Consider the following 11819-nt stretch of genomic DNA (forward strand, 5'->3'; position numbering starts at 1 on the left):
ATAACATTTTTTCATCTTGACCATATTATATTTTGTGCTATACAAACAAAGGAATTGAAGTAGAAAACTCTAGAGGAAGTCTTGTTGAATGAATAAATGCTTGGGTTTGAGTTTGGAATGATATCTGTTACGCATATTATTTTAATTTATTTTTTTATTTTTTATTTATTATCAATCACATACACCAGTCAGCAATAAATACCAAATAAATAAGTTCTAAAGCTCAGACTAACGTCTAAAATTCAAATTAAATACTTATTTACTTCAAAATATGTGTTTCTTTATTATTACCAAATTAAATATAAATAAGCCATAAATAAAAACTTTCAGATCAAAAATTACAAGTAAAGATGGCGTAAATTCCATTTTCCTGAGCAACGTTTGAACAATTGTTTTAAATTTCCTCAAATTTGTGCTGAACGTATCAAGGTCATTTGTTCTACAAATAAAATTGTATAACTTACTCATTCGCACTGAGATTATAAGAGAAACTCTTATTTATACTGTAACTCATATTATATTATTTATCTTTGACAAAACAAAAGGGAACTAGTTACTACCTATTTTATATTCTATAATATTTCTATTATATTTTAAAAATAATTAAAGTCTATATGTCTCTTAGCTTTCACCTTAATAAAACGAAACTACTTTTTCACTAAAAACACAGCACCGATAAGGATGAAACTAGCTGTGACCCGCGGTTGAAACCGCGTAAGTCCGTATCCCGTAGGAATATCGGTATAAAAAGTGCCTATGTGTTATTTCAGTTGTCCAGCTATCTACGTAGCAAATTTCATTGCAATCGGTTAAGTAGTTTTTGCGTGAAAGAGTAACAGACGCCCACATACATATGAATCCATCCTCACAAACTTTCGCATTTATAGTATTATTTATTATTCGCCAATAGATGTCAGGAAGAGTCATAATAAATTGGGACTACTCAAACGCCTCCTATTTGTTAAAAAAGTAAGTTTAAGTCGATAAAACACGATTATGACATTTTCTAAAAAAGATTCCTAGCTAGATCGATTTATCGCCCCCGAAACCCCCTATATACTAAATTTCATGAAAATCGTTGGAGCCGATTCCGAGATTCCAATTATATATATATATAATTGGAATTGCTCGTTTAAAGATATAAGATTTATTGTGAAAATCAAAAATAAAAGTTTCGTTATGATTCTCTTCTTCAATGTAATATTGTTATTCTAATGATAATTTTTTGTATCGTTTATTACAATTTGTCCAATTTTTTGTCATAAAAAATATAAATTATATATAAAAAAAGTGTGGAATAGTTATTATAGCTTTATCATACATAACAATAATAACTGACAACAAATTCACAGATGGCTTGTAATGTAATTTTTGAATAAGGTCATCAAGGTCCTTCGTTGTTGTTTACGTTCTCAAGTCTGAGAAAATCTTAAGCACCAGCATTTGTTGCCATGGAAACGCTCTTGACAAAGACGTTTCTAACAGCTACGAAAATATATGATGAGAAAACATAAAATATCGTAGTTATTTATCGAAGCATTAGCTCAATTATTTGCTCCAATAATTGTATGATGAAATAAATATCTGACAACGCCATTTTGTAAGTAGCAACTCTTAGGTATTACTAAAGATAGAAATATAATTTCATAATTTAGCAAAGAGTCTATTGCCAAATTAAATTTAGTCGATTTCTAAAGTTAATTCAGAGGGTCAAAGCACCACCTATTTTCTTTAGAGTTAATAAAATACACATTAAAAATTTATTAATTGTTATTACTATTGTTAAATGCTACAGTTAGGTGTATTTTATCAATTTAACTAAATGGGACAGATAAACGACTGCTCGAATTATTAGTAAATAACAAAAGTACATACACATTTATTTGCAATTTGCAAATGTATTACTAAAATCTTGTTTTTGTATCATTATAAAAATGTACTATTATTACTGTATTTAAATGTAAAATTTTTGAAATCTGTAGTTATTTTGTGAATGTATTGTATTTGTATAATACGGTGTTTTATTCGGATAATACTGAGTTTAACATTTTTAACTCTTAATTCTTTTTGAAGGTTTTTTTTTTATACCGTAACGGGCAAATTATATTTTGGTTCGCCTGATGGTAAGCGGCCACCACCGCCCATGATCATTTACAAAAGTTCTCTTTGCTGCCCGCATTTAGTAAGCAAGGGATAAGGAAAAGGTTGATGACAGGAATAAAGAAATGGACTGGGAAGGGTGAGGAAAAGGACACAGGCCTCCGGTGTACTGGTGCTATTAATTTAGGAGTAATTGTACTCTGTCGTTCATACCAATACCGTTTACACATCGTATATCAATGATGAGTGAAATATATCGATTCGGGAGATATAGACCTCATTCAAGAATATTACTGAAGAATACTTTTTAATAATGACGCGTAAGATACTTGACAAAGTGCTCATATTTATTCAAGTGAAAGTAATAAGAAACAAGATGTTTTTGTCACATCTTATATGCAACAAAGCTAAGCCGAGCGTCATGTTGATATTCAATTTTCGCTTTTAAAAGGCTATTTGACAAAATGTCATCGAGGAAATGGGGATTAGACCACCAATAGTGACATAAAATTGACAAAATATTTTGCGGATTGTGTTGTTTGTTGTCACTTCGCTAATCCGATTTCTTAAGAGATTAACAGTACTCGAGGACGCGTGTTTAATAGATTCGGTGAAACCAGTGAGAGTAATCTGTGTGTTCTTGTTTTTGTTTGAGACTTAATACGTTTATTTGACTTAAGTGAAATTGATGCCGAGGTACTTCATGTTTTTGCATCGAGCCTTTCGTTGCCATTGATACTTATTTACCGTAAGTATTTATTGATTTGAAGATGTTTCATAGATAATAGTTTATACATTTATGTGTATATTTAAGTACATGACCCGTTATACGTTTAAATATCTATTCAGTCATCCGAATTTTTTCTATTGATTGTCGCAAATTTCTTAAATTTGAAGGAAGCTTCACAAGATCTACCTTGTTACAATAACAAACAGCCGTGAACCAAGGGAAAAATTGATACGCTTTTATATAAATCCGTGCTGATAGATCGAATGAAATTGTTTGTAAATAAAACAAATTACAAATTATGTGACTTACGATTCTGTTTTTTATTTCATCTAATCAATGATTTTTATAATCATAATAATTGTATTGTGATATATAGCTATAAGGGGTTGTAGGTATCATCTTTAATAAAATTATTTTGAATACGAGTATATTTGCATCGTACAACCTTCTCAAGTCTAGAAGGTTTTAACTACAAAGCATTTTATATATAAGAAGAATTTCGTGCTGGCTGAACAGAGCACAAAAAATATAGCCTTAATTTAAATGTAATGTAATCTGTTTCAAAATAAGGTATAAATAATAAGATACGATCGCTAAGTGAAAGTATACCGCTTAACAAAAAGCATTTATGTTGCTACAAATTAATGGAAGTCCATGCAAATTCTTACCCAGTATATCCCCTATAATATCAAACGCATAGACCGTAGTCCGCGTTATTTGCCATCGATTTATGATGAAAATGCACAATGTATGCGCGCTCATGCGAGGTATTCGTAATTAATACTCGGCCATCGGTAAAGTGTCAGTGTGTGGGCGTCGAAAACAAATACATGAATATTAAAAAGGATATTACTCCTCGTCATTTCATACATGTGTCATAAATATGCAGAAAATCATTGCGTGGTGAAACTAACACGTGGCTATACGGAGAATTGGTTTCGTTTACAACATTTAACGACTATTGACGTACTCTTTATTATTGATACATTGAATTATTTTGTAGGTTAAATCTAGAATTGATGTATTGTAGGCTCTGATTATGTCTTGATAATGAATGAGCGTTTTTAAATGTATGTTTTTAGTGTATTCTTTGGGGGTGAGTGAAGGGTATACAACGGGAATTAAGGAATGGGAAGGGTAAGAAAGTAAACGATTCGCATGCTTTGATTATTTAGGCTGATGCGGCTGCTGAAGAAACAGATACGAATAAGTTTTATTATGTTGTTTTCGTTTATTACACCTTTTACATACGCATAATTTTTCATTAAAAGTTCATATACTTTAGATATATTATGTTGAATTTTATTAGTCATAATCATAATTATTGACATATCATAAATATTGAGTATGTATACCAGCATCACAGAAACATTTAAAGAATTTCAATATGGCATTTGATTTCATCGCGATCTTTATACGAAAACGCAACTGGCAACACGTCGATCACATTTTAGAACAGAAAAAGCGATTGGAAATTATGAATCGTGACGACCACACATAAACACCGGTCGTAAAGTCAACGGGATACGAACCATCCTCTTAGACCCAACCTTCGTGCTATATGACTATAACAATTACAGATCTTTTATTACTCTTAACTTTTATTAAGATTCCGAACATTGGAGATGTAATTAATCTCTAATATAAAATAGATTAAAAAATAACAGGTTTAATAAGAATTGTACCTACACTCATAATGTTAGGTGTGGTTTTTACAAAACGTGCTAACATAAAAACAATTGTTTGCAGACCAGAAATTAAACACGAGTCTGTAGTTAGTAATTAAAGAAATAAACTAAAACTCATCAATCCCATTCATCAATAAAGCCACATAATTGTAATGGAATAACTGAGGTAATAATTTTAAATAAAAGATAAAAAAACGTGTAAGCCATTATAACATTAATTTAAATAAGATACAAGGAAAACAATACGATATATATATAAAAAAAAATATATTTATCATAAAAAGTACATTTTGACGAATATTCTCCATAAAGAAACATTACACGTGGTCGCAAATTTATTAATCATACAGTTTCGCTCGGGTCACCTTTCGTACACCGAAGTTCATTTAAATAAAAATACGATAGTTGATGTCACATTGGTTATTGATAGCGTATATCAATTTGTTAACAATGCTCTGTATTGGCAACAGGATAATAATGGTCGGTATTATAATTAACTGACCCGAGAACATGGGACCAGTTCCATTGCTTTTGTTAATCGACATTTGATTTTTTGTATATTTTACGAAGCTATGTTTAAATCGCTTGAAGCGATTGTCCTTGAAATTTGTTCATAAGATATTTGTACGTATATATATGATATTTTCGTAATGTTATAGAAATAATTTGCTAACTTTCACAGTACCAACTTAGAGATTATTACCTTAATGCGTTTACGCTAATAACTTCAAAACTCCATTAAAGACATGTACATAGTAGGTACACATAAATTTTGATTAAATTAGTATGTTGATCTTTAATTGAGATAATGTACTGTTCTCTTTTATAAAAAACAAATTTCTAATCGTCAGTTGTGTGTCACATTTAAATCTTCCGTTTAGTTAACCATTGTTTAAGAAAAACGTGCGAGTAATCTCCCAAAGTTCGGATAACACCTGTGGCCGTATCAAACGGGCCGAACCTCTCCTCATCACACGAGCCGCCTCGTATGTTACTGAACCATGAGAACCACAAAAAGAAACTGAACAGTGACTTATGTGTGCTGGATGGGACTGGTTTAAACGTCGGTTAGTTTGCTGGTCTGTAGTTTGTGCTTAGAGCAGGTTGTTTAATATTTCTTATTATACTACGACAAATATGTATATCCATTGATTTGTATCTATTTTTTTGTTTGATGGTTTTATTGACGGTTATTTTTATAGTGAACCGAAAAGTGAAAGAGTATAAATCTTTTTTATCTGCGCTTGAAATATACGTATACTTTTATGAAAAATCTCGTTGAGATTTGCTTTAATAATAATTATTTTTTGATGTAGGTACATAAATTCGTAACTATTTAAAATAAAATGTAACAAAAATTATGAAACCAAACAGGCAAAATAGGTTATAGTATTTTAAATAACATAAATAAAAAAATAATGATATGAATTCTCTGATATTAAACAAAAAAGAGACAGAACATGCCCATAAAAAAATACATTTTTCGTACGGAAGTTTAAAAAGTGTTTGTTCGATATAATACGTGGTGCATATAATGTGGTCGAAACGTTACGTGAAAAGATATGAGTGATGTATTGTTTTCTTGGATACATCTCAAGACCTAGGCTTAAATATTTATTATTTACTAGCTGCGCCCCGCGGTTTCACCCGCGTAAGTCCGTATCCCGTAGGAATATCGGGATAAAAAATAGATGTTGGCCGATTCTCAGACCTACCCAATATGCTTACCAAATTTCAGAGGAATCGGTCAAGCCGTTTCGGAGGAGTATGGCAACGAAAACTGTGACACGAGAATTTTATATATATAGATATAACATAATATATAAACAGTTTTAGTTAAAAATTTATTTTATAACCATTCACGTTTTGTTATTAATGCCAAAAAAAATAATATTCGAAAACCACTACCACATCCAGTTCTCTACATCTTTATGACCACCAATAATAGCTTTTCCACATTTTATTGATTTCAAATACCTAATCTGCTGATTGATTTCTTTATTGCCGATGTCGGTCTATTGATCCTTTGGATGCTTGTCTAGGCACTGAGATAATTGCCTCTAATAGACCGATGTTCACGCGTGGCCGAGACTTCTTTTGGCACCTAATTAAATCCTGTGGGAATGCCTACGAGTATAACGAGGTCATCATATAACTAACAAATGTTTTTATTGTTCTAATGCTTTATCGTGGTTATATTCGTATGGCATGGTTTGATAGACGTCTCAAATTAAACGCGGCATTTCACATACACTTTATGTTATTTGATATAGATCTTATTTTTGATTTGTTGTATTTATCTCTACTTAATACGTATGAAACATTTTAATCTTCGAAAAAAGTCAACCCAGGCGGAGATGGGGCGAGCCACCAGTATATAAAACAGTAACCAGACACAGACTGTAGATAAAGTATTAAAAATAAAAGTGTAAATTGAAAATTTTATTGTCTGCTTGAACATGTGTCAAACAGTAAAGCACGTTACATGCAATTTTATATGGTGCTAGAGCAATATTACGTTCAACTACTTCACTGAAATAATACAGTCCACGTGAGTGAAGCCATGGACAGCAAACTAGTATGGAATAAACAGTGTATGACGTTATTATATTGTATGTGATGTTTTTAATATGTTTTTTTATTATGATCATTCAAAGATCTGATATTCCTAAGTATTTTTAATACCTCCGGGATCGAAACCTGTAGAACATTCAAAACGCCGCAATGACCCACACTGTATATAAATTATTAAAAGTAAGATATCCTATCCTACTATCCTTCTAGTTCTACTTCCTACTAATATTATAAATGCGAAAGTTTGTAAGGATGTGTTTATGTTTGTTACTCTTTCACGCAAAAACTACTCAACCGATTGCAATGAAATTTGGTACGTAGACAGGTGAACAACTGGAATAACACATAGGCAAATTTTAGCCCGATATTCCTACGGCATGCAGACTTACGCGGATGAAACCGCGGGATGCAGCTAGTACTTTATAAATTAGCTTCGATTTCAGAATTATGAACGAATAATATTTTATTCGCATATTAAATGGCTTAAAAATAAATCATTCAGCACTTAGGACCTCCAATATTTTTAAATAATATTTGGGCAGATTAAACAGAGGGTTTACCGTCCCCATTTATAAGCATTGTTTTTCATTCTTGGATATTATACGCTTATTTTTATCCTCAACATTACAAGCTATTTTCGGGTCTATCAAAAAGAAACATTTTACCATGTAGGTAAATATCGATTTATGTCGGTTTATAATCTTAATATGTATAATTAACGTGTCACGTTGTTTGTGCGCGATGGACTCCTAAACAATTCTACCGAATTTAATAAAATTTTGCACATCATATGCGGTTTCATCCAACTCAAAAGATAGGATAGTTTTTATCATTTCAATTACGATAAATCCAGGGCGAAGCCGGGACGTGCAAATAGTATAATATATCACGTATAATCGGTATAATATATCCATGAACAGCTCGCTGGAATCTTATCAAATTATTATTGCAATATTATTGAATAACGTTACCAAAAAGGTTAGACGACGGATAACGTTGCAGTAAAAAATATACCAATTATTTATAAATTGTTAGTGTTAAGAATAGTCTGGTGTGGTACCTCTACCCTGGAAAGACAATGACCTTTTTATACAAAACTAGCTGACCCGGCAAACGACGAACGTTCTGCCTTACTCTTATCATTTATGGGTATGAAAAATAGATGTTGGCCGATTCTCAGACCTACGCGATATGCTCGCAAAATTTCATGAGAATCGGTGCAGCTGTTTCGGAGGAGTATGGTAACTAACATTGTGAATCGAGAATTTTGAATTGTGTATATAGATTTTATATATAGAAAGATAATAATATGACTATTTCAAATCTATCACTATTATTTTAATTATGACATTGTTTTAAATTATTAAAAAACTCCGGTCATTCGTTTAGTCCTCTGTTACGAAAAAACATTTGTATAAATAAATTTAACCTGTATCCTAGTGTATACGATAATAATAAGTGTAGCTAACTGCTCAATTTAAATCAGAACAACTTTTACATTAGCATTAAATGTAAGAATGGCTTTTTAAATCGTTTGCACAGTTGTGTGTTTTAAGTGTAAAATAATGACTATAATTGTTGCTTCAATTTTACATTTCATTACCGTCTGTTATAAAAGGGTAATCTGTGAACGTGTTGTTGCATGTAATAAGCTAAATAACTTTATTCTTATTGTAACGAGACAATTAAGACGACGCAATTTGATTTTACTAATGTTACAATAATAATAGTTGATATAAGTGTGTATATGAACACTTTAATTTAAGAAGCTTCGTAATATAGTGTTGAGTGGTTTGCCTAATCGAATAATTATTGCATAGTAAATATCGATAAACAGCTGTCTTCAAACGTGTTAACCAAAACGTATTGGATTGCAATTAAATACGGTCTTTTTAGATTATTGTGTATAATATATCTTCCCGAGATTATTTGGATATCCACGCAATATTTTTCTATAAGATTAATCAGTTCATCCGTTCTTTTAAAAATAATATGATAATAGATTAAAACTTATAGAATAACAGATTTTATTAATTTGATTTGTATATTGGGGTATACTTGTTGGTGTATGTATTATAAGAAAAATATGCTATCTACGATTTAATGATAAATAATTTTTTCTTGTGTTAAAACGGGAATCGGTTACCCGTAACCGAGCTGGTGATTGGTCCGGTGGTAAGCGATCAAATGCATTTCCCGCTTTTAAGGCATACGGAAATGAAAGACGTAAGTAAATGATTGACGATGATATAGGAATGGACTGTTAAGAGTGAGGAAAAGAATACGGGAAGCTCAGTAGCATTCATATGATACAATTTCACTCTAATCTTCTATGAGGGTTGTGCTATCTTCCCTGGTGCAAGTTTGCCGCACTCGTGCTGAAGTATACTCGACTTCCACATTAACTACTCATTTACTCATACAAACTTATTTAACTTTATGAAAGTACCTACTTAACTAAAATATTAAAAAAGAGGTTACACACATACCTTATTCCGGTGTACGACGAAAAACGTTGATGCTATAAAAAATTCTTAGAATTAATATCAAACCAAGCACGTAAACAAAGTAAGAGGCGCGTTTACTCAGCAGCCCTTCGGCTGACCATAAAACGTGTCTGTACGGAACAAAGACATCAATTGGTTCACATTTCATCTCAAATAACACATGTTTACTCACAATTTTGCTGGACATAAGCTTTCGTTCAGTCTCAAATACGTATTCAAATCAGACTTTAAAAAAGCGCCTTGAGCCATTCCCAAAAAAGATTTCGCTGTGTATTCCAATTCATAATTTTGAAATGTATAAGTCGTAATTCTTACTTGTAGTATACTTAGGAGTATTAGGGAATATTTCATCCGTTCATTAGGTATTTTTATACTGGGCAATAGCTTAGGAACTGAGTGAGATATGAGTATGGCTTGTGCTGATTTCGCTGTATGTTCTGAAGTATCGCAACGCATTCCAAAAAGTGTTTAACTAATTTTTATTACTTGTTATATCCCACTCTTTAAATGTGAGCAGATAAAAATTATTTCGACGACTTGCAAACTTCTTGACGGAAAATCAAGAAACCGTATTTAAGGAAAGAAAGTGATAAATTTAAAGGGGAAGTAAGACATTTAATCACGAATCTCCACGGATTTTAACATTCGACCCTTGGGTATCGAATCGTCTAGAACTCGCGTAAATAACCAATTGGATGAGCGTTTCGCTGAGGTCAAGTGACAGTTAGTTTTATATTTCAGCGATATTTCAGGTATCATTTTGCAAGCGTTAACTATCTGGAAATTTCCAACGCTGTTACACGATGCTCGAGATATATTAAGTTGAACGTTTTAAGTACTTTTTTAATCTTGTTTATTTTTACATATCCCGTGATTAATACAAATAAATTAGGCTAAGAGTTATACAATGCTATTCGTTCGAAATGAAACAGTTTATTTGAGTACAAAAGGCCTCGTTAAAACAATTGACTTTTTATCATACAATTATATACAGCTGTTGCCATATACAAAAATAATTGACTCTCAACTAATAAGAGTAATATATTATACAAATTGAATCACGATCAAACACACAATCAATTAATCACACTACTTAACAAAAGTGTATCATTAATTAATAGCTAATATTAATCGGTATAAACATAAATATCATCATGGGCTATATGAAGCACTCCAATGAAATGCTCGGGACCTCCAGGTGTGAGTGCATAAATATACTACAGAGACAACCCGCTGCTATACTCATGCCTGCTGTCATATTAACTGTTACATTAAATTACTGCTACGAAACTGATCGATTTCTTTTACTTATTACCATGTACCACATCATTCAATTCTGCACCTTAAAGCAAAATCATAAAGTCCAATTTACGAAAACGACTTCGAACATATGACGTTTGTAAATCACTTCATCGTAGTACCGAACCTCGCACATTGATTTGGACTCATTCGAAATCTTTTTTGTTCGTTTGTTTGTTTTAATAATATTTTATCCGGTGTGATGGAACGCAGGCATTTGTCAGGTTTGTGAAATATAGCCTTCGTTCAGTGGAAGCAGTGGGCTAATTAATTAGTGGGATGGAAACGCTTTGTACATCGGAACTGTCTCTTGGAGCTAAAGCGATTTGCAATAAATAAATGCCCTCGTAGCGATTTAAATGGCTGTAATAAACTTTTACAATCAGTATTAATTGCTTTCCAAATATAAAGGTTATAATGGACACTATTGTTGAATGTATCTAGGCTCTACCCAATAGAAATAAATAAATAAATACAAGAACACTTCTATTGCAACAAGTTAAACAATATTATTCCATGCATATTGATTATATTACTGGTTTCATACCTATCCATATTATATGCCTATGCTTTCAATTGTTATAAGTATACCTTTTTCTTGTTATCTATGACAGAATGTTACAAACACACGACGTATATAATTTCTATATACATATTATATAAGCGTTCATTATATAACTCCTACCTACCAGAGCTAGAAATTGTGTTACCTCAGATATTCCTGAAGCACAGAATAAACAAATTATCCATCATCGTGATGGAAAGCTAAGGCGGTGGTGAAAATAGATAGGTGTAAACACATTTTACATATTCATATTACTAATTCTATGTATATGAATCACTACACAGCGGGTATTACAATTGTTTATACTATAATTATGGTCAGTGTGCTGTGCTGCTTATCTTAAAACCCCAAGGCTT

The sequence above is a fragment of the Zerene cesonia genome, chromosome 5, assembly GCF_012273895.1.
Source record: "Zerene cesonia ecotype Mississippi chromosome 5, Zerene_cesonia_1.1, whole genome shotgun sequence".
NCBI classification, from domain to species: Eukaryota; Metazoa; Arthropoda; class Insecta; order Lepidoptera; family Pieridae; genus Zerene; species Zerene cesonia.